The sequence below is a fragment of the Ranitomeya variabilis genome, chromosome 2, assembly GCF_051348905.1.
Source record: "Ranitomeya variabilis isolate aRanVar5 chromosome 2, aRanVar5.hap1, whole genome shotgun sequence".
Lineage (NCBI taxonomy): Eukaryota > Metazoa > Chordata > Amphibia > Anura > Dendrobatidae > Ranitomeya > Ranitomeya variabilis.
The window spans coordinates 808777579-808802324 of NC_135233.1; the positions used below are offsets into that span (position 1 = coordinate 808777579).

Here is a 24746-nt window from a genome sequence, read left to right on the forward strand (position 1 = left end):
TGTCCTAAAATACGGAATCTCGCTCAACGTATAAGGAATAAAGAGCCTCACGCTCGATATTTCCTGTCCCTAACCTGAACAACAGTGATTAACAGACTATCCTGTCACGATATTCTAACCGTTGGGAGGCGGTCTCCTTGTGAGAGCCCTCCACAAAAATTCTGGTGGTCCCGTACGGTGACGTCTTAATTACCTGTTTCTGGTGGTCCCGTACGAGGACGTCTTAATTACCTGTTTGTACTCAAAAATTCTGGTGGTCCCCCACTTGGGACGTCTTAATTACCTGTTAGTACAATATCACAGAGGCTGCGTCTCCTATCCCTTTCTCTAAGCCGCCCCACAATCTACAACTTGCTCAATCTTTCGCTCCACTTCACTACTAGACAATAGTCACGGGTAGGGTGGTTGAATGGAGTACAATGACCGGTGGAGGAGGTATGGTGTACCCGAGGATGCGCAGGATGCGACATCTCTCAGTTGCTGGTTCAGAGCGTGGCACGGGATCGCGCTCGGTCTCACCACTCGACCGGTCACTCCTCAGACCCAAGGAGACCACAGACAAACCAATAATGGCTGAGACACTAGCAAGTGTGACACATACGAAGTATATGATCTCCACTTACTGTGTTTGGAGGGTGATCAGTCCTCGAGGTCAGCCACTACGGGTATCGTCCACAGACGTCCAGGGGGTCTCGGATCGCTGGCCACGCCCCATGTTGGGCGCCAAATTGTCGAGGTCGTCACGACAATAACCCTCATTCACCAGTCATTCCAAATTAAAGTATGCGCAGAGCATCTGGTACCGGGTAAGAATGAGTCAGACAAAGGCTGGTTCAATCTTAGTTGATGCTCGTGCGTCCACAAGTGTCGGCAACGATTACAGCAACTGCGTTTATTTCCGGATACACAGTACTATATTCTACAAAAAGGAATGCAATAGGCGGGGTTTAAGCAGTATATGTCTAGTATTCAGTCTGTCTGATTTGTCCTGATGTCTCCTGGCGAATCCTTCTTTCTTCACATTCCTGAAGTTTCAATTTCAGAAGAAATGATACTTCTTTCTCCAGAGACGAAAACTAGGGTAAAGGTGAATACTGGCAGCCATTTTAAATAGTTATATCTGCAAGCATAGGAAAAACTTATTGTTTCACAGTATGATTATATAAAAGTACAAAAAGGTATAAAGATATATATTTTCACCTTGACATAAGTAGCAAGCTCTATATACGTCAAAGCCTAAATATGCATGCTTACCCATTGTGTATTTAAAGCTGGGCCCGTGCACGCCCCCACAGACGCACGTTTCGCTTCACTTTTCCAAGGTGCGGTGGTGTAATGTGTTTTGGGCCAGTGTTTAAATTTCCTTTGCCCCAGGTACCTGTATCATCTGCGCATTGTTCCGGAAGTACGCGCCAAAACTTGCATCACTTCCGGCAGGGCAGAGAATTACGCCTGCGCAGGAGCCGCGACAGGAAGCGAAGAAGAGGACGTCATCATATGAAGACTGGAGGCGCCCAACCTGGACCGCGACGCCCATCGGACTGGACCGCCCCTGGGTGAGTATAATCTTAACTTGTTTTTCTTATCTTTCAGGTTACATCGGGGGCTTATCTACAGCATTACAGAATGCTGTAGATAAGCCCCAGATGGTGGTGGCCGCAGCTTATAGGCCAAAAATAGGGTGACAGATTCCCTTTAAATTAATAAATTGTGAACAATGTAAATATATATAACAAAGTGACTAAATATAAATAATGCTCATACAAGCATATAAAAACTAGAATATAAAACCATATGTAATATTTGCGCTAAGGACACCTATATGAAGCCATAAATAGTTAAAATGCTAGGACATGTCATAAGCAAGGTTCTTCGTTAAAGACTAGGATTAACAAGATGTGTTTACCTTAATATCAAGGAAAAGGAAAACTGTATCCAGTGCTGGCATGCGGAAAGGTCCTTCACTCATGCACTTAAAGGTTGGTTTCTGAAGCCTTCTCTGAATCTCTGTTCCAAAAATATCCAATATATTGCAGAGCAAATGGTGGTATAGGAGACGCTGTCCCGGATGGTGACTAGCGTACTCCCCCAGAGCTTGGTGACCGCCGTCAACAGGCAGTGGCGGCCGCGTGTGTATAGCTAAAGCCGACAAGGTGCAGGACCTTGTGTGACGTCAAGCTACAGAGCTGCGGAGCTAAGGAGCTACGAATAGCACACAGGACCAACTAATCCTACGCGTTTCAGAGTCACTGACTCCTTCATCAGGGATGGTGCTGTGTGCAGGATGTGTGCTTTATATAGCGTGCCGCTTTTTTTTTTTTTTTTTTAATTATTGCTCATTGGATAAAAGCAAACAGTTCTATCTCCGTGTTTAGACCATGGGGTGCCAGAGTATTCAGTTCAAATATGTACCTCATTTCTTCTCTTGACATTTGGTGAATAAAGTTGCCACCCCTCCAGTCTTTTTTCACTATTTTCAGTCCAGTGACTGAAATGTCCTCAAATGAACCTCCGTGATATTGCTATGATCCTAGTGGTAGAGGATCTCAGAAGTTCCAGCTAAGTCCGCAAACACAAAAACCAGCTCATAGGAAGGTGGTAACTTGGCTGACCGTATATCTAATCCTAGCACAACAACTAGAAGTAGCCGGGGAACGTACCTACGTTGATTCTAGACGTCTCGCACCAGCCGGAGAACTAACTAACCCTTTCAGAGAAAATAAGACCTCACTTGCCTCAAGAGAAAGGACCCCAAAGTTATAATACAAGCCCCCAACAAATAATAACGGTGAGGTAAGAAGAAAAGACAAACGTAAGAATGAACTAGATTTAGCAAAGAGAGGCCCACTAATTAATAGCAGAAAATAGGAAGGAGACTTATACGGTCAGCAAAAACCCTACAAAAATATCCACGCTGAAAATCCAAGAACCCCCGCACCGACTAACGGTGTGGGGGAAGAATATCAGCCCCCTAGAGCTTCCAGCAAAAATCAGGAATCACATTATGAACAAGCTGGAACAAAATAGAAGCAAAGCGAATAAACAAAAATAAGAAAGCAGGACTTAGCTTATCTTGCAAAGAACAGGAGACCAGAAGTCAGGAGCAAACAGACATAGACTGACTACATCGATTCCAGGCACTAGACTGAGTTTCCAGGAAGTCTAAATAGGAACACCCAAGGCCTAACGAACCAGGTGGGTACCAACCTGGAGAAAGATGATCCAAGTGTAATACCGCTAGTGACCACAAGAGGGAGCCAAGAAATATAGTTCACAACAGATATTTGGCAAAATGTTGAGATAAAGGGTGTTCCGAGAATTTTTTACTAATATTGCACAAATGTTCCCTAATCCTTACATACATAGGGCGAATGGTGCGACCTATGTATAATTTCTTACAAGGGCACATAATGCTGTAGATAACTCCTTTAGTGGAACAGGTAATGAAATCTTTAATATTAATTACTGTTGACTGATTGGAGATGGAAATTTGTTTTCTTGTGCCTAATTTCTTACATGATAAGCATTTTTTGCATGGGAAGAAGCCATTGGGGGGTTTTGATAAGAAATGCTGATTTTTTTCCTCTTTCTCCAGAGGTCTACATATCGTTGGGGCAATCAGATTCCCCAAATTTTTTGCCCTTTTATAGACTAATTTTGGACGCACTGGTAGTGACTCCCCAATTACCTTATCCTCTTTGAGTTGGTTCCAATGTTTATTTACAATCTTGTTCAGCAGTCCACTTTTAGAATTATATTGCGTTATAATTGGAATCTCGTAATCTCCCCATTTTTCTCCATTCATATTTCCTGACTTCTTATCTATCTGCATCAGGAGCCTTTCCCTCGGGTGTTCTCCAACCTGTTCCTTAGTTTCTAACAGGAATTTTTTGTCATATCCTTTAATTACAAATTTCTCCACCAAAAGGTTTGCTTCCTTGTTATAGTCGTCCAGTCTAGAGCAATTTCTGTGTGCCCTGATGAATTGACTCTTTGGAACATTGAGAAGCCAACTGGGGAGATGACAACTGTCCAAGGCTATATAGTTTCCAGAATCAGTGGGTTTATGATATATTTGAGTGTGTATTTTGTTGCTATCAATAAAAATTCTTAAGTCTAAAAAATTTATTTCTTTATTATTTATAACTGAAGTGAATTTTAAGAAACACCGTATTTTTCGGACTACAAGACGCACTTTTTCCCCCCCAAAAAAGGGGGGAAAATGGGGGGTGCGTCTAATAGTCGCAATGCAGGCTTACCGTGGCGGCAGAGGTGCGGCGGCAGAGGTGTGGCAGCAGAGGTGCGGAGATGTGGAGGCGCAGTGAGCGGGGTCCCTTTTCCCGGTGAGGTGATGTAGCAGCCCGGTAAGGCAGCAGAGCCGGATGAGTCCTGTTGTTATCGGTGGGCGCGGCCATCTTCCTGAGGCCGCGCGTTCGCAGATGGAGCTCTGCTGCCCGGGGCTTCAGGATAATGGCCGCGGGATGCCCGCGCGTGCGCAGATGGGGATCGCAGCGGCCATTTTTCTGAAGCCCCGGGCAGCAGAGCTCCATCTGTGAACGCGTGGCCTCAGGAAGATGGCCGCGCCCACCGATATCAACAGGATTCACCCGGCTCTGCTGCATTACCGGGCTGCTGCATCACCTCACCGGGACTTTGGACTCTGTATACCGTACTCCATCCTTTTGCTTCCCAGGATGGGTGCAGCAAGGTTCAGGAAGGATCTCGTGGGCACATGGACTGGAGATGATGGAGGTAGTGGTGTACATTGTGAAGCGAGTATTCCACAGGAGATCAGATGTCTGAGTCCTTGCCGCTTCCCGGCGCTCCTCAGCACCGCATGGCACGGCCGGCTCTCCGCCTCCAGCAGGGCCCGCAGCAGTACAGAAGCGCTTTTCCCGCAATGTCCGGTCATGGCGGCTGTGTCTCGGTAGCGGAGCTCCTCACTTATTACCGGCTTCTGAAATAATTATTGCGCTGAGGAGCGCCGGGAAGCGGCAAGGACTCAGACATATGAGCTCCTGTGGAATACTCGCTTCACAATGTACACCACTACCTCCATCATCTCCAGTCCATGTGCCCACGAGATCCTTCCATCACCTCACCGGGGAAAGGGACCCCTCTCACGCCATACCTCTCACTGTGCCTCCTCATCCCAGCACCTCTGTCGGTAACCACTGCTGCCACCCTCCCATGGACACCAGGCCGTGGCGTCGCCCACCTAAGCAGGAAGGGACCCTGCTCAGGTGCACGCCGTACCGCATCACCCCACCTCTGCCGCCACCATGCCTCTGTGACCCTGCTCTGCCACCACCAGCCCTCAGGTAAGATACTGTAAATTCGGACAATAAGACGGACCCCCATCTTATAAAAAATCTTTTTTTCTGCAATTTTCACCCCAAATTTGGGGTGCGCCTTATGGTCCGGTGCGTCTTATAGTCCGCGAAATACGGTAATCATATATGTTTAAGTGTTGAATAAAATCATTTAGTAAAATGGGGCCCCCAGACCAAATAAAAATATCATCGATGAACCTCTGCCATAGGACCAGGTTCGACCGCAGCTCACCCCCGCTGAAGATGGTTTCTTCTTCCCACCTCCCTACGTAAAGGTTGGCGTAACTAGGGGCAAACCTGGTACCCATGGCAGTACCCCATTCCTGGGAGTAGTAGTACGCCCCGAATTTAAAATAATTGTGAGTGAGCATAACATCGATACAGTCTAGAATAAAAAGATTCTGATCCCTGGGAGTCTGGCTATTTTTTTACATAAAATATTCGACTGCTTCACATCCCTTTTTGTGCTCAATCACAGTATAGAGGGAAGTTATATCTAAAGTCCCCATAATATAGTGTTCTTCCCATTATATCTTCTGCAGAATATTTAAAATGTGTGCACTATCTTTCAAATAGGATGGAAGGAGGGGACACAGTCTCTGTAGGTAGCAATCCACAAATTTAGAAAGGTTAGATGTAAGGCCTCCTATAGTGGAGATAATCGGTCTGCCTGGTGGATGCAGCGGATCTTTGTGGACCTTAGGTAAATAGTAAAAATATGGAACCCGGGGATGCATGTTATTTACAAAATCAAGTTCATTCTTATTTAAAAATCCCTTTTGGAAACCTGTTTGTATCAAGTTTTGCATTTCTTTTAGATAGTTAGCGGATGGGTCCATGTTCAGTTTTTTATAGGTGCGATTGTCACTCAACAGCCGTAGGGATTCTTTATCATAATCGGGAGTGTTAAGTATAACTATACCACCCCCTTTATCGGCTGGTCTGATGGTTATTTGTTTGTTGTCTTGAAGTTGTTGAATCGCCCTACGTTCTTGATTAGACAAGTTGTACTTTAACTGGGAACATTTTCTATCCGAAATTTTTCTAATATCCCGAATCACGTTATTCTGAAAGGCCTCGAATGCCTCAGAATATTCCTGGATCGGGTTCACCAGAGAAGCACCATCAATTCCATTATTATAAAATGAAAAGAACATGGTAGCACAACAAACCTGCCAAGAGATGGTCGCCCACCAAAACTTTTACCCGAGCCTGGAGGACTTCTAATCAGAGAAGCAGCACAAAGACCAAAGGAAACCCTGAAGGAGCTGAGGTTTAGAGTACACCTGAAATAAGCAAACTATGTTCTATATCCCTACTGACTTCAGCAGTGTTCTTTTTATTTAATCTAGTATATCTGCTCATGTACCCGTAATAAGTATTATTTGCGAGGCTAAGTCTGAATGTAGACTACAACTGTTCATTGCCAATCACAGTTCATATTCTGTGACACAGAACGGACATGCAGTGTGAGCAAAACTTCACTCTGTCCTTTGAGGAAGATCAATTCACCTTGGCATGACTCACGCTAGCTTTATCCATCTCCTCCTTTTTTTTTTTCTTATATATATATATGCTTGAGCACAGATATCTTATCTCATGAATCATGTCATTACTTTTCATCTACGCTGCACATCTTGGAAACTCCAAATGTTGGAAGCCTCATTTAATTTTAAATGTGAGTATTTTAAAATATAACTAAGTTCCAAGTGTTAAACTTACGAGTAATATAGAATTTCCTCAAATGAATATTTATTATTTATTGCACATTTCTTATATACGGTAGCTGTAATTCTATTTTGGTATTGGTTTTGTCACATAGGCCCAATGCATCAAAGCTCTGACACCAGAATTCTGGTGTAAAAGCTGTGAAGTCTCAGAATTTAGGCACAATTCATTTGCACCTAAATGTTGCAACTTTAGCCGTTTTCGTGCCATTTTCTCCCAGCACCACTGAAATGGGCGTTGCTGGGGTGGGAATGAGACAACCACCACTTGTCAAGTTCATGACAATTGTCCGTGTTTGCTATACCACAAATCTTTCTCCAGTAGGGGCTCTCGTAGGTTTTGTGGCGAGGCGCACACTAGGGTGAACACAACTCCCCTGACTCCAGCACAGCCGTGAACTTCGGTCTTGATGCGTGTGGCCCATTGTCTCTAGTCCATACGCTGCCTTCATTTAGTCTGCACAAAGTCATCAGTTTGAATATGCACTCGGTCAGGATTCCTTGCTATTTCCAGAATGCAATGGTAACTGCAAGTGTGGGTACGTCTCAGGTTCTCTAAATGGCGCACTGTGAAAATTTTGTCCGCACGTGCCTGGAACTATACAAGCTGCGTACCACCCATTAAATTGGAAAAACAAGAGCATAGTGACCGTGTGCCATGAGTCGCTGTCTGCCGACCTGTCTGATCAGCCCTGAAAATCAGCTAAAAAAACTGTGCATCGGAAACTTTATGACATAGGTTTCTATGGATGTGAGAGCTGCATGCAAGCCTTCCATCCCTAAGCACTATATCAGGTATCAGATGGTGTGGCGTAAAGCGCGATTACACTGGACTGAACGACCTGTGAAGTGACAAATTGCACTCTTTTTCTGGCATTCTGATGGATTTTGAGTTTGGTGAATGCCAGGAGAATATTTTTTGACGGTCTGCACTGTTCAAACTATAAAGTTTGGTGGAGGAGAGATAATGCTATATGGTAGTTTTTTGGGCGTGTGTCTAGGTCCCTTAGTTGGCGTGAAAGGAAATATTAATACTTCAGAATACCAAAACATCCACAAAGCAAGGTCCATGAAGTCATAAAGGTAGCATCAGTCATGCCAAGGTGAATTTATTTTCCTCATAGGCTAGCAGAACTTGATTGGTCCACATGGTACCCTGGCCTCCACACCATTTAGCACCTTTGGAATTAACTACAACAGAGATTGTGGATCGAGTTTTCTTATCCTTCAGTATCTGACTTCTATAAATGCTTCCATTGTCCAATGGATAAAAATTCTCAAACTGTAGGTAATAGGTGCATACTTCTGTGCTCTGTAATGTATCTTCAGTGCTTATTTATGCTGCATGCTCTGGCTGTCAGGACCTGTGGACTCCCATCATGTGACCCTTATGCCATCATAGGTATTTCTGCACTTCTATTTTACTGCCTGCTTATGATTCGTCATCGTCATACAGGAGACATAAATACACTCCCCAGTGAAAAATATCTAACACTCACTGGACTTATCTAAAAATAAAACATTAGGTGCCAAATATTTGATTGCTAACATCTACGTATCTTAAACAAAATAAATGAAAATCCTTTTTTATTTAGCTGTGCAGCTGCAATTACTTATTACTTTTTTATATTTCACTTTGAAAAATTTGGTGAAAAGTTGTCTTTAAACATGTTGTTTTTTATTAGATTCTCTTTTAATGTTAAGTTTTGCTTTAAGTAGAGGCTGTTGGGTATAAAAATGAAGCACAATCTACAAAACAATATTGTGTGTTGCAGATTGAATAGTTAGATGGAGGTTTTAACTGACATCCATGTACCGCGGTACAGACTGCTATGCATGGACTGGCCGCGGGTCTCATGATAGAAAAACTTCCTTCTCACTCCCAATGGGGGTGGCCTTTGTTGTCCTTTCTCCTTCTCGGAGTACCAGAGGCCTGGGAGTTTGAGGGTTCTGTGCAGGATCTTAGTTGTTCCCAGCATTGCGCTTTTCTGGACAGAGAGCTCAGATGTTGCTCCTGGGATCTGTTGTAGCCATTCTTCCAACTTAGGGGTCACTGCTCCAAGTGCTCCTATCACCACTGGAATCTCTGTTGCCTTCACCTTCCACATCTTCTCCAGTTCTCCTTTGAGGCCCTGGTATTTTTCCAGCTTCTCATTCCTTCTTTCTGATGTTGCTCTCACTTTGCACTGCCCCATCTATTATCATTGCTGTCTTCTGATTCTTGTCTACTATCACAATGTATATAATATACAGTCATATGAAAAAGTTTGGGCACCCCTATTAATCTTAAGCTTAATGATTTATAAAAATTGTTTTTTTTGCAACAGCTATTTCAGTTTCATATATCTATTAACTGTTGGACACAGTAATGTTTTTGCCTTGAAATGAGGTTTATTGTACTAACAGAAAATGTGCAATCCGCATTCAAACAAAATTTGACAGGTGCATAAGTATGGGGCACCCTTATCATTTTCTTGTTTTAAATACTCCTACCTACTTTTTACTGACTTACTAAAGCACTTTTTTTGGTTTTGTAACCTCATTGAGCTTTGAACTTCATAGCCAGGTGTATGCAATCATGAGAAAAGCTACTTAAAGTGGCCACTTGCAAGTTGCTCTCCTGTTTGAAACTCCTCTGAAGAGTGGCATCATGGGCTCCTCAAAACAACTGACAAATGATCTGAAAACAAAGATTATTCAACATAGTTGTTCAGGGGAAGGATACAAAAAGCTGTCTCAGAAATTTAACCTGTCAATTTCCACTGTGAGGAACATAGTAAGGAAATGGAAGAACACAGGTGCAGTTCTTGTTAAAGCCAGAAGTGGCAGGCCAAGAAAAACATCAGAAAGGCAGAGAAGAAGAATGGTGAGATCAGTCAAGGACAATCCTCAGACCACCTCCAGAGAGCTGCAGCATCAACTTGCTGCAGATGGTGTCACTGTGCATCGGTCAACTATACAACGCACTTTGCACAAGGAGAAGCTGTATGGGAGAGTGATGCGAAAGAAGCCGTTTCTGCAAGCACGCCACAAACAGAGTCGGCTGAGGTATGCAAAAGCACATTTGGAGAAGCCAATTTCTTTTTGGAAGAAGGTCCTGTGGACTCATGAAACCAAGATTGAGTTGTTTGGTCATACAAAAAGGCGTTATGCATGGCAGCAAAAAACACAGTGCGTTGTATAGTTGACCGATGCACAGTGACACCATCTGCAGCAAGTTGATGCTGCAGCTCTCTGGACATGTTTGGGACTAAGTCCTGCTCTTTCTGAGCATGCCCAGGGCAAGATCTCTCGTTGGAGATCAAGGGTCACATGCTTAGATACTGAAGCAAATCCCATTGGTCCTTTAGGAGGGTCCTGAAGGTGTTCTTCTTCTGTGGCTGACTCCCATTGGTCCTTCTGGGAAGGTCCTGTTCTTGCAGCAGCTATAAAAGGTTTGCATGGCAGCACGGCCATGCGCTAGTGTACATTTGGAATCGTGTGTGTGTTGATGAGTGCAAGTCGTTCTTTAAAATCTCCTCCCTTGTGTATGACTGTTCGCAAAAGGTGGATGCTTGCTGTCTAGCGCCCGACTAAGCTGTCAACATAAAGACACACGATACAGCGTCTATTGCTGTAGCCGCCAGTGCGGCGCCGTGCGCTTATAGTGCGCTTTCCTATCCCAAGTCTGGGTGGTTAGTGGCATCCGCCAAAGCAGCACAGCACGCACTCTTGTGCTTTAAGTTATATTTTCAGTTGCGGTGTCGAGCGCAAGTGGTCTGAACGTACTCTAATCCTGTGTCTTGGGATAGAGTCCTGAGACTCCTTGCTTGCGCTCTTGGTGCGGTACCGTGGCCCTGTGACAACAGGGTTTGCTTCATTCACACAGGGTGAAGTTAACCCGTGTGTGTATCCACATTGTACCGCCATATAGTCCATCATTACTCAGCCGCAGGTTCCATCTCTGCACAGTGGACCCCGGGCTGCGAACACACCTATACCATCTCTCTTATAATTTGGTGCGTTCTGCTAGCCCTAACAATACACATATACATCTCTGCCAAAATTGAGACCACCACATCAAAATCCTGTCATGGGCAGCCCAACTCCAGACCCGAACCCCATTGAAAACCTCTTGAATATAATCCAGAGGATGATGGATAGTCACAAGCCATCAAACAAAGAAGAACTGCTTACATTTTTGCACCAGGAGCAGTGTAAAAGACTGGTGGAAAGCATGGCAAGACGCATGAAAGCTGTGATTAAAGATCATGGTTTTTCCACAAAATATTGCTGACAGCGGCATTTAACCGGCACTTCCGGCCGGGCGGCCGGAAATGAGCGCATCGCCGACACCCGTCACATGATCGGGGGTCAGCGATGCTTCTTCATTGTAACCATAGAGGTCCTTGAGACCTCTATGGTTACTGATGCCGGCCTGCTGTGAGCGCCCCCCTGTGGTCGGCGCTCATAGCACACCTGCATTTCTGCTGCATAGCAGCGATCTCATGATCGCTGCTATGTAGCTGAGCCGATCACGTTGTGCCAGCTTCTAGCCTCCCATGGAGGCTATTGAAGCATGGCAATAGTAAAAAAAATAAATATATATATCACCCTTCTTTCGCCCCATTCACAATAAATCAATAAAAAAAAAAAACAACCTACACATATTTGGTATCTCCGCGTTCAGAATCGCCCGATCTATCAATATAAAAAATGGATTAACCTGATCACTAAACGGCGTAGCGAGAAAAAAATTAGAAACGCCAGAATTACGTTTTTTGGTCGCCGCGACATTGCATTAAAATGCAATAACGGGCGATCAAAAGAACGTACCTGCACCAAAATGCTATCATTAAAAACGCCAGCTCAGCACAATTTTTTTTTTTTTTAGCAAAGTTTGGAATTTTTTTTCACCTCTTAGATAAAATAGAACCTAGACATGTTTGGTGTCTATGAACTCGTACTGACCTGGAGAATCATAATGGCTGTTCAGTTTTAGCATTTATTGAACCTAGTAAAAAAGCCAATAAAAAAACAAGTGTGGGATTGCACTTTTTTATTTCACCGCACTTGGAATTTTTTTCGCAAAAAATAAGCCCTCACATGGCCATATTGACGGAAAAATAAAAAAATTTATGGCTCTGGGAAGGAGGAGAGCAAAAGACGAACACGGAAAAATGGAAAATCCCAAGGTCATGAAGGGGTTAATGTCCTGGCTGAGGGAAGGAGGTTGTCACTCAGGATTTTACGGTACATGGCTCCATCCATTCTCCCATTGATGCAGTGAAGTAGTCCTCTGCCTTTAGCAGAGAAACACCCCCAAAACATAACGTTTCCACCTCCATGCTTGACAGTGGGGACAGTGTTCTTTGGGTCATAGGCAGCATTTCTCTTCCTCCAAACACGTTGAGTTAATGCCAAAGAGCTCAATTTTTGTTTCATCTGACTACAGCACCTTCTCCCAATTACTCACAGAATCATCCAGGTGTTCATTGGCAAGCTTCAGCCATGCCTGCATATGTGCCTCCTTGAGCAGGGGGACCTTGCGGGCACTGCAAGATTTTAAACCTTTATGGCGTAATGTTAGCAACTGTGGTCCCAGCTGCCTTGAGATCATTAACAAGTTTCCCCCCGTGTAGTTTTAGGCTGATCTCTCACCTTCGTCATGATCAGGGATACCCCATGAGGTGAGATTCCCCCCCCCCCGCCCATCCCATTATTGTATGCATGGCTCACTCTCCTCGCACCATCGCTGCATCTCCACTGTCCCGCTGCGGCAGCTCTCCCGTGCTGAGCGGTCACCTGGTACCGCTCATTATGGTAATGAATATGCGCTCCACGCCTATTGAAGTGGAGACACATGCATATTCGTTACCTTAATGAGCGGTACCACATGACCGCTTAGCATAGGAAGAGCTGCCGTCGCTGGACAACGGAGATGTAGGGACAGAGATGCAGCAACGGCACGAGGAGGGTGAGTATGATGTTTTCTGGAATGCCGGTGGCTGCATCTGCAGCTGTTACTGTGCCACAGCCGCCGACTCTTGACGCTGCTCCGCCGCTCCCCCTCCCCCGCCGGCTTTCTGGACGATGACACATGTATAAACCGAAGGGGACGTTTTCAGCACAAAAAAAGTGCTGAAAATCTTTGCTTATACATGAGTATACACGGTATATATAAAAAAAACAGAAAACTGAGCCAGAGTATGACTTGAAAACATGCATGATGTAAAGGCATGTTCACACTGGCCATGGAAGCAATCAAAAACAAAAAAAAGACAATGTGTGCATATGCCCTAATGAAAATAAATAAGTAAAAAAGCAAGTGCTTTAAATAGTTAACATAGGGTATTTAGTAAACACTGTTTTTGATTAAAAAAAAAAAAAAAAAAAAAACAACAAAAATACCCATAAAGCTGTCCCACCACGACAAGGTATACCCAATTGGGATAGTAACTATACTCTCTATTGTTAAAACCTACCTAGTGTGAACAGTGGCAGAGAGTTACCGGGTCCCAACCGGACACCCAGATTTGGAGGCAGGGGCAGACACTGACAGCTTGGGGCCCCTGTGCAAGAAATTTGTCTGGGCCCCCCCTCCTTTCAAGGCGACAAAGATATATAGTACAGACCAGACAAACGTTTGGACACACCTTCTCATTTAAAGATTTTTCTGTATTTTCATGAATATGAAAATTGTACATTCACACTGAAGGCATCAAAACTATGAATTAACACATGTGGAATTATATACTTAACAAAAAAGTGTGAAACAACTGAAAATGTCTTAGCGTATGTTTCCACGTTCAGGAAACGCTGCTTGTTTGACGCTGCACAGCGCTGCAGCGTCAAACAAGCAGCGTCCAGATGTTCCTGCATAGTGGAGGGGATTTTATGAAATCCCGTCTCCACTATGCGTGGAAACCCGCACGCGGCGGCCCTGCGACTCCGGACATGCTGCGCGTCTTTTCAGATCGCAGCATGTCCGTATACCTTGCGGGGACGCAGCGTCCCCGCAAGGCATATCACAGGGCCCTATGGGAGAGAGCGATCATCCCGGATGGGAAGAGTTAACACATCCGGCATGATCGCGTCCCAGAAAGGGGGCGGGGCTTAGCACCGAGCGGCTTCGCCGCTGCGGCGATCCCGCCGGCCATCCTGAAAGTGGAGACATAGCCTTAGGGTATGTGTCCACGTTCAGGATTGCTTCAGGATTTGGTCAGGATTTTATGCAGGTAAAATCCTGACCAAATCTGCACCTGAGGTCACTGGCAGGTCACCTGCGTTGTCCTTGAGTTTTTTCTGCTATGTAAGGACATGCTGCGTTCTTAAAAGACGCGCCGCATGTGAGTTTTCTTGTGTGTGTCGCATGCGTCTTTTACTGCATAGTGGAGACAGGATTTCATGAAATCCCCTCCACTATGCTGTAACATCTGGACGCTGCGTTTTTTATGCATGCTGCTCAACGCTGCGTCAAAAACTCAGCGTTTCCTGAACGTGGACACATACCCTTATATTCTAGGTTCTTCAAAGTAGCCAAAGTAATAAAAGAGGGCACTGTGAATAACAAGAATACACTATGTAAAAGACAATACTGTACATAACAGAGAAAGCTATATAATAAGGGATGGCACCATATATAACTAGAGAGGATGGTAAGTTATAAGGGATGATGTTATATACAATAAAAGAGGAAACTATGTGGCTAAGGACGGTGTTATACACAAGAAGTGAGTACACTATACTAAGAGACTCTGTTAGACATAATAAGTGATAATAATGTATTCCTCCACCTCCCCCTGTTCCAAAGTCCATTATAAGTCCCCCTTCCTCTCATCCCAATTCCCCACCCCTGATTGTCCTACTCCCCCTGCATCCCATTATTATCCTCTCCTCCACCCCATCATTGCCGTCTTCACCACCACTCATTGCTTTCTCCCCCACCACCCCATATCATTGCCCATTCTGCCACCTCCATTATTGCCCTTTCCACCACCACCATTCTCCCCCACCACCCCATCATTGTTCTGTCCTCTTGTAGGCAGCAGAGCTGCTGGGATCTCTACCTGCCCGCCGCATATGAGGGCAATCTGGCCAGGGGCCCCCAGGGGATAAATAGGCCAGATTGCCCTCATTATTAGCCACCCTGCAGGGGCCCCTCTCCAACTCTGGGCCCCGGTGCAGCTGCACATGCGGTATGTCCACCCATGTTTGGAGGGACTATATATGAACTGCCCAGCTCAGTAAAAAAGGGGCCACACCCTATTTCTACTGAATACAAAAATACTGAAAAAAAACAAAGCTGAGCTGGAGTTTGACTTGAAAACATGCATGATGTAAAGGCATGTTCACACTGGCAATGGAAACAAACAAAACCAAAGAAAAGACAATGTGTACATATACCCTAATGAAAATAAATAAGTAAAAAAACAAGTGCATTCAATAATTAACATGGGGTATTTAGTAAATACTGTTTTTTTTTTTAAAAAAAAAGCATAACACACCTGGTGAAATAAGTATTGAACACCTCACTGATTTACATATGTATTATGTATGTAAATCAGTGAGGTGTTATATATATTTTCATATTCTACTATATAATTGTCTAAGGGTCACTTACGTCTTTCTGTCCTTCTGTCTGTCTGTCACGGATATTCATTGGTCGCGGCCTCTGTCTGTCATGGAATCCAAGTCGCTGATTGGTCGTGGTAAAACGCCCACGACCATTGCCACGACCAATCAGCGACGCGCACAATCCGGAAGAAAATGGCCGCTCCTTACTCCCCGCACTCAGTGCCCGGACGCCCGCATACACCCCTCTGGTCACCGCTCACACAGGGTTAATGCCGGCGGTAACGGACCGCGTTATGCCGCGGGTAACGCACTCCGTTACCGCCGCTATTAACCCTGTGTGACCAAGTTTTTACTATTGACGCAGCCTTAGCAGCGTCAATAGTAAAAACATCTAATGTTAAAAATAATAAAAAAAAATAAAAATTCATTAGATACTCACCTTCCTCCGCCTTTCCCGCTCCTCGCGATGCTCCAGCCGGTCCATGCAAGCGGCACGTTCCGGTGGCAAGGATGGTCTGGGAGAAGGACCTGCCATGACTTCACGGTCGTGTGACCGCGACGTCATCACAAGTCCTGCGCGAGAAGGACCTGCCGTGACGTCACGGTCATGTGACCGCGACACGGTCATGTGACCGCGACACGGTCATGTGACCGCGACGTCATCACAGGTCCTGCGCGCCTGCGTGAAAAGGACCTGCCATGATGTCACGGTCACGTGACTGCGACGTCATCACACCCTGGGACCGGAAGCTGCCGCCTGCACCCCACACAGGCGACAGAACTACAACGCGCCTGCGGAAGGTGAGTATATGTTTATTTTTTATTTTTTTAACCTGTGACATACGTGGCTGGGCAATATACTACGTGGCTCTGTACTGTATACTACGTCACTGGGCAATATACTACGTCATTGGGCAATATTCCACGTGGCTCTGTGCTGTATACTAAGTCACTGGGCAATATACTACGTGGCTCTGTGCTGTATACTACGTGGCTGGGTAATATACTACGTGGACATAAATATTCTAGAATACCTGATGCGTTAGAATCGGGCCACTATTATTATATTATATTATATTATATATATATATATATATATATATATATATATATATATATATATATATATATATATATATATGTGTGTGTGTGTGTGTGCGGTGTATATATATATATATATATATATATATATATATATATATATATATATATATATATATATATATATATATATTTTTTTTTTTTAATAAATTGGTTTTAGCTCAATAAAATACTGGCAGGACGGGTTTCAGATGATTTCCTCTTGTTTTTATTGATCCAAAGGGAGAAACTAACTAAAAACAATTCATCAATTGAGGCTAAAATAATTTCTTTAAGACTTCAGTAAATGGCAGATCTTGCCTGGAGTGAAAGGCAATCTTGAAGGCAATTCTGTTTACTCTCATATAAGGTTTATTTTCTGAATGTTTCTTTCCACTTTCTAAGATCAAATGTCAAATCTTTACAACTGTTAATGTGAAAAGCCATTTCCTTGAATGATTCTTCGTTTCTAATCTCAGCAGGTTCCTTTGTATTGTGTATCCTCTAACTCTGATATCACTAACTGTAGAGACAATTAGCAACGCTTCTTTTGATATCTTTATTTTTTGTTCACAGCTTTTGTCTTGGGTTTTAAGCTCCCGCATATATTGAGAAGACCAAAAAGACTATAATTTACAGTTTGTTTTTTTTGTCCCCGCCTCACCCCTTTGGATCTGAATGTACCTTTATACAGAACAGAAATGCTGCTATTTACCTGTAAATAACCTCCACCTGAGTGCAAATTACATTTTTTTTCAATGTGTTAAACTGTTTCTGGTGTGCTTTACTTGGAGAGATCCAGATTTCAAAGCATTCTTCCATGGGAACAGCTAGCTTTTCCTTTTTTTTTTTTCTTTTTTTTTTTTTTCTATATGCTGTTTGTTTCTCACCTTAATTCCTGTAGCTTTTATTTTTTTCTTTAGCATGCTTAACCCCTTAAGGATCAGGGTTTTTCCGTTTTTGCTTTTCCATCTTTTGCTCCCCTTTTCCCACAGCAAAACTTTTTTATTTTTTTTCATCAATATGGCCATGTGAGGGCTTGTTTTTTGCAGGACGAGTTGTGCTTTTGAATGGCAACATTGATTTTACCGTATTGTGTACTGCGAAACAGGAAAATGTGAGTCGTTTTCTACTGGATGCTATGTGCTCCTTCCCATGGCCAACTTTCCATGGATTTGGCTGGTCTCCTCCCACGTGGACGTGGCATACTTCAGTTCTTCAGGGGCTTTTCCTCTTAATTTCTCCCTGTTCGGAGCAGGGCGGTTACTATTGTGCCTTCCAATGCCCATCTTGACAACTATTTCCATAGTTCCATATGACCATCCTCATCCTAGTACGCTTGAGTTTAGCTTCCTGATTGATCCGACTCTGTGGAGTTGTCCATGAGTCTGCGTTATACCTACTTAGACAGGCAAGGGGTTGTCTCTTCAAATGGTTCTTTTTTTTTTATGAGCCGCTTATTGATGAAACAGAACCCGCATCGCTATGAAGAGATCCTGAGTACTTCATGAGTTTTCCCTTAGTACAGACTCAGTGTTTTTGCTCTCCAGTATGTTCACAGTAGCCTAATTTCAAGTTTTTTTCCTTGTTATTTCCATGTAACTGTCCCCGTCCTTCTAACTGTTCCTTTCCTTTTTACGGCCTGCTAGTGAAACCACAGCATCCAAACTCCGGGTCCTCCAGTCAAGGCGTAAATACAATCTATGCAGGGAATGCCCCTTTCTCTCCTCTCGGGGTCAGTTCCGGAGCCGAGGTGTCACTCAACCCCCTTGGGGCAGCTTCTGTGTTTTCTTTTCTTGGAAACCAGTTTCTCTTTTCATTGGTTCATTTTTTTCCTGTGGGGAGTGCATGCTTCCTTTATTCCTAGTGGCTTCCTTGGGTGTCTTTGGGATAGCCCACCTCTGGTGGCGGTCATTTTCTTGCGTTCCTTTTTGTTTTTCTAGCAATTTCCCTGATTCCTTAGTAACTGGACATGGGTGTCTATGCGTTCCTTCTATCGAGAACCGTTTCTTTGGATGCTCAGATTCCCTGCTTACGTCTGGACAGTCATCTTTTGTCTTCCCTACTTTTTTCAGCATCTGGACAAACTGCCTCCTGCAACATTCTTTCTTGGGTTCCTAATGGCAGCTCTCTAAGCTGTTGTTCTCAGTTATGTTTTTTGCCTTTCCTTCTGCTTTCCTGGCGTTTTTCGCCTGGGTAGTAAGGTATTCTCCACATTACAGAGGCCAGTCTCCATCCTGCGATTCTCACCTCTGCTCGTGTTTTTGACTAGTTCTTGTAGTCTTCCCACCCTTGGGTACTGCTTTGGGACGTCCCATGGTTTCCTGCGTCCCCCAATGAAGCGATAGAGAAAAGTAGATTTTGGGTACTTACCGTAAAATCTTTCTCGGAGCCTTCATTGAGGGGGACAGCACCCACCCTTTTTTCTAATGATTCAGCTTGGGTTGCTTCTCCTACTGCTTTGACACTAACTGATCAGTGTGGCCCCGGACGGTGGGGTGTACACTGCGGAGGAGGAGCTAACATTTTTATTTTGCATAGCCTCCTTGTGGCAGCAGCATACACCCCATGGTTTCCTGTGTCCCCCAATGAAGGCTCTGAGAATTATATTTTAAGGTAAGAACCCCAAATTTACTTTTTTAGGGATCTGGGGCCGGGTAAGGGCTTGTTTTTTGCGTGTCAATCTGACGTTTTTATTGATACCATTTTGGTGTAGATGCGATCTTTTGATCGCCCGTTATTGCATTTTATTGCATTGTTGCGGTGACCAAATAAAGTTTTCTGACATTTTGATTATTTTTCTCGCTATGCCGTTTGCCAATCAGATCAATTCTTTTTATATATTGATAGATCTGGTGATTCTGAGTGTGGCGATACCAAATATATGTATATTTGATTTTTTTTGTTTTATTTTGAGTGGGGCGAATGGGGTGTGATTTGAACTTTTTATATATTTTTTTTTTTTGTTATTTTTAAAAACATTTTTTCTTTTACTTGCTTCAGTAGTCTCCATGGGAGACTAGAAGCTGCGATTATATGGTCACTTGTGCTGCATAGAGCAGGACTGCAGCCCTTTTGTATGTAGCAGAAATGCTCACTTGCCATGAGCGCTGACCACTGGGCAGCGCTTATAGCTATCTGGTTATGACAACCACAGGGGTCCCCTGCAGACGCTGGGTTGTCATGCCAAGCCATGGGCCACCCGTGGTCATGTGATACAGGCGCCGATGAGCGGGGTTAATGACGTGCTTCCTGTGTGTGCATGTTAAATTTTTTGGAAGTGCATCTGAACAGCAAGGTGGATTGCTGTTGAGGGGAGATAGAGAAAAAAAAAAAAAGAAATCTATAAATCTTCAGCACAGCGAGTGTGAGCGAGCTGAGTGTGACCTGAGTGTAAGTGTGAACGGCGGTAAGTGTGTGACTTGTGATTCAGTGACTTTGGAATCAGGGAGTTTCTAAGGGAGGAATTGCTTCTGTTTTTTTTTTTTTTTTGGTTTAATTAATACTTTGTATTTATTTTTAATTAACGTTTCTGTGTGGTGCAATCCCCATTAGGAAATGTGCTCCACAATTGTTAATGCCATCCAGTGTACATCTTGCCACATGTATGCAGTCCTTGACCAGCCGGTCGAGGGTGCATACTGCTGTGCGAGATGTGAGCACATTGTGCATTTGGAAACCCAGATACTGGATCTAAATGTGCAGCTGGCAACACTGAGATCCATAGACAACATGGAGAGGAGTCTTCTGCTCACAGAGCAGACGCTCAATGGGATAGATGAGGAGGGGGATGGTAGGATGGAGCTGCAGGACAGTGTGGCAGTTAGCTGGGTGACAGATAGAAGGCGGGGTAGAGGGAAGAGTGCCAGGGAGGCTAGTCCTGATCTGGCACACCCCAATAAGTTTGCTAAGTTGGCAGATGAGGGGGGTGCCAGTACAGGGGTAGCACTGCTGCAGCCAGGCATGTCCTCTGAAAGCCGGAGGAGTGACTGCTCCAGTAAGGAGGGAAAAAGGAGAGCAGGGCAGGCCAGACAGGTGCTGGTAGTGGGGGACTCAATTATTAGGGGAACAGATAGGGCAATCTGTCACAAAGACAGGGATCGTCGGACGGTGTGCTGCCTACCTGGCGCTCGAGTCCGACACATCGCTGATCGGGTGGACAGATTACTGGGAGGGGCTGGTGAGGACCCAGCGGTCATGGTGCACATTGGCACAAATGACAAAGTTAGAGGTAGGTGGAAGGTCCTTAAAGATGATTTCAGGGAATTAGGCTGCAAGCTGAAAGCAAGGACCTCCAACGTGGTATTTTCCGAAATACTGCCTGTACCACGTGCCACGCCAGAGAGGCAACGGGAGATTAGGGAGGTTAATAAGTGGCTCAAGAATTGGTGTAGGAAGGAGGGGTTTGGGTTCCTGCAGAACTGGGCCGACTTCTCAGTTGGCTACAGGCTCTACGCTAGGGACGGGCTGCACCTCAATGGGGAAGGTGCAGCTGTGCTGGGGGAGAAAATGGTTAGAAGGTTGGAGGAGTGTTTAAACTAGGGATTGGGGGGGAGGGTATTCATTTTATAGGAGGGGAAGATAGTGCAGATAGAGACCTGGGCACAAATAAGGAAGTTGGGGGTGGCGGTGGCATGGGGGGGTGGGGTTAGAACAGTTAGTAATTTAAGAATGAATAGAGGTACAGAGAGTAACATCAAGTGCATGTATACTAATGCCAGAAGCCTCGCCAACAAAATGGATGAATTAGAACTAATGTTGTTGGAGCATAATTATGACATGGTGGGGATATCTGAGACGTGGCTGGATGAGAGCCATGACTGGGCTGTTAACTTGCAGGGCTATAGCCTTTTCAGAAATGACCGTACAGATAAGCGAGGGGGTGGGGTGTGTCTGTATGTAAAATCGACCTTAAAACCCATCCTGCGTGATAATATAGGTGAATCTAATGAAAATGTAGAGTCTCTGTGGGTGGAGATAAGGGGAGGGGGAAAAAATAATAAATTACTGATAGGGGTTTGTTATAAATCTCCAAAACTAATGGAAGCAATGGAGAATATCCTCGTAAAGCAAATAGATGAAGCTGCGACTCAAGGAGAAGTCATTATTATGGGGGACTTCAACTACCCTGAAATAGATTGGGGAACAGAAACCTGCAGTTCCAGCAAAGGTAATCGGTTTTTGACAACTATGAGAGACAATTACCTTTCACAACTGGTTCAGGACCCAACAAGGAGGGGGGCACTGCTAGTCCTAATATTAACCAACAGGCCAGACCGCATATCAAATATAAGTGTTGGGGGTCACTTGGGGAATAGTGATCACAAAATAATAAGTTTTCATGTAACCTTTAATAAGATGGGTAGTAGGGGGGTGACAAGGACACTAAACTTCAGGAGGGCAAATTTCCAACGGATGAGAGAGGATCTTGGTGCAATTAACTGGGACGATATCCTGAGACACAAAAATACACAAAGAAAATGGGAGACATTTATTAGCATCCTGGATAGGACCTGTGCACAGTATATACCGTATGGGAATAAACATACTAGAAATAGGAGGAAACCAATATGGCTAAATAGAGCTGTAAGGGGCGCAATAAGGGACAAAAAGAAAGCATTTAGAGAATTAAAGGAAGTAGGTAGTGAGGAGGCATTAAATAAATACAGAAAATTAAATACATTCTGTAAAAAGCAAATCAAGGCAGCAAAGATTGAGACAGAGAGACTCATTGCCAGAGAGAGTAAAAATAATCCCAAAATATTCTTGAACTATATAAATAGTAAGAAACTAAAAAATGACAGTGTTGGCCCCCTTAAAAATAGTCTGGGTGAAATGGTGGATGAGGAAAAAGCCAATATGCTAAATGACTTTTTTTCATCAGTATTTACAAAAGAAAATCCCATGGCAGACAAAATGACTAGTGATAAAAATTCCCCATTAAATGTCACCTGCTTAACCCAGCAGGAAGTACAGCGGCGTCTAAAAATAACTAAAATTGACAAATCTCCGGGCCCGGATGGGATACACCCCCGAGTACTGCAGGAACTAAGTACAGTCATTGATAGACCATTATTTTTAATCTTTAAAGACTCCATAATAACAGGGTCTGTACCACAGGACTGGCGTATAGCAAATGTGGTGCCAATATTCAAAAAAGGGGCAAAAACTGAACTCGGTAATTATAGGCCAGTAAGTTTAACCTCTACTGTGGGTAAAATCCTGGAGGGCATTCTAAGGGATGCTATACTGGAGTATCTGAAGAGGAATAACCTCATGACCCAGTATCAGCATGGGTTTACTAGGGACCGTTCATGTCAGACTAATTTGATCAGCTTCTATGAAGAGGTAAGTTCAGGACTGGACCAAGGGAACCCAGTGGACGTAGTATATATGGACTTTTCCAAAGCTTTTGATACGGTGCCACACAAAAGGTTGTTACATAAAATGAGAGTAATGGGGATAGGGGAAAATATGTGTAAGTGGGTTGAGAGCTGGCTCAGGGATAGGAAACAAAGGGTGGTTATTAATGGAGCACACTCGGACTGGGTCGCGGTTAGCAGTGGGGTACCACAGGGGTCAGTATTGGGCCCTCTTCTTTTTAACATATTTATTAATGACCTTGTAGGGGGCATTCAGAGTAGAATTTCAATATTTGCAGATGACACTAAACTCTGCAGGGTAATCAATACAGGGGAGGACAATTTTATATTACAGGATGATTTATGTAAACTAGAAGCTTGGGCTGATAAATGGCAAATGAGCTTTAATGGGGATAAATGTAAGGTCATGCACTTGGGTAGAAGTAATAAGATGTATAACTATGTGCTTAATTCTAAAACTCTGGGCAAAACCGTCAATGAAAAAGACCTGGGTGTATGGGTGGATGACAAACTCATATTCAGTGGCCAGTGTCAGGCAGCTGCTACAAAGGCAAATAAAATAATGGGATGTATTAAGAGGCATAGATCTTCATGAGGAGAACATAATTTTACCTCTATACAAGTCACTAGTGCGACCACACTTAGAATACTGTGCACAGTTCTGGTCTCCGGTGTATAAGAAAGACATAGCTGAACTGGAGCGGGTGCAGAGAAGAGCGACCAAGGTTATTAGAGGACTGAGGGGTCTGCAATACCAAGATAGGTTATTACACTTGGGGCTATTTAGTTTGGAAAAACGAAGACTAAGGGGTGATCTTATGTTAATGTATAAATATATGAGGGGACAGTACAAAGACCTTTCTGATGATCTTTTTAATCATAGACCTGAGACAGGGACAAGGGGGCATCCTCTACGTCTGGAGGAAAGAAGGTTTAAGCATAATAACAGACGCGGATTCTTTACTGTAAGAGCAGTGAGACTATGGAACTCTCTGCCGTATGATGTTGTAATGAGTGATTCATTAATTAAATTTAAGAGGGGACTGGATACCTTTCTGGAAAAGTATAATGTTACAGGGTATATACACTAGATTCCTTGATAAGGCGTTGATCCAGGGAACTAGTCTGATTGCCGTATGTGGAGTCGGGAAGGAATTTTTTTCCCCATGGTGGAGTTACTCTTTGCCACATGGGTTTTTTTTGCCTTCCCCTGGATCAACATGTTAGGGCATGTTAGGTTAGGCTATGGGTTGAACTAGATGGACTTAGTCTTCTTTCAACCTTAATAACTATGTAACTATGTAACTATGTAAATGCTGCTGTCAGTTTGTCAAGGCATTTAACATATTAACAGCCGCGGGTGGAATGGCTGATGAACTACGGTGAACTCGCTCACCGCAGCTCAGTGCTACATACTGCAGGAACGATTAGACGCTCCTGTCAGTGTGCAGCCGGCCTTCCTTGAGAGCAGTCACATCAGTGACTGCTCTCAAAGTCGTCAAGATCATCGTGGGACATTATGGATTATCTTCTCTGTGGACAGGTGAGGAATTTTCTTTATTATTTTAATTTTTACTGGAGACATTGGCTTCAGTGGATTGGGCAATGACACGAGTAAGGTTTAATTTAGATTCAATAAAGGAATCTGTCTTTATTTCAAATGAAGG

At 44.0% G+C, this 24746-nt stretch overlaps 1 protein-coding gene across 1 annotated transcript in view; it reads left to right on the forward strand.

The window, feature by feature from the left end:
* Positions 1–24746, forward strand: part of LMBRD1 (LMBR1 domain containing 1) — a 310836-nt gene that overhangs the window by 38500 nt on the left and 247590 nt on the right. The gene's annotated exons all lie outside the window — the stretch shown is intronic.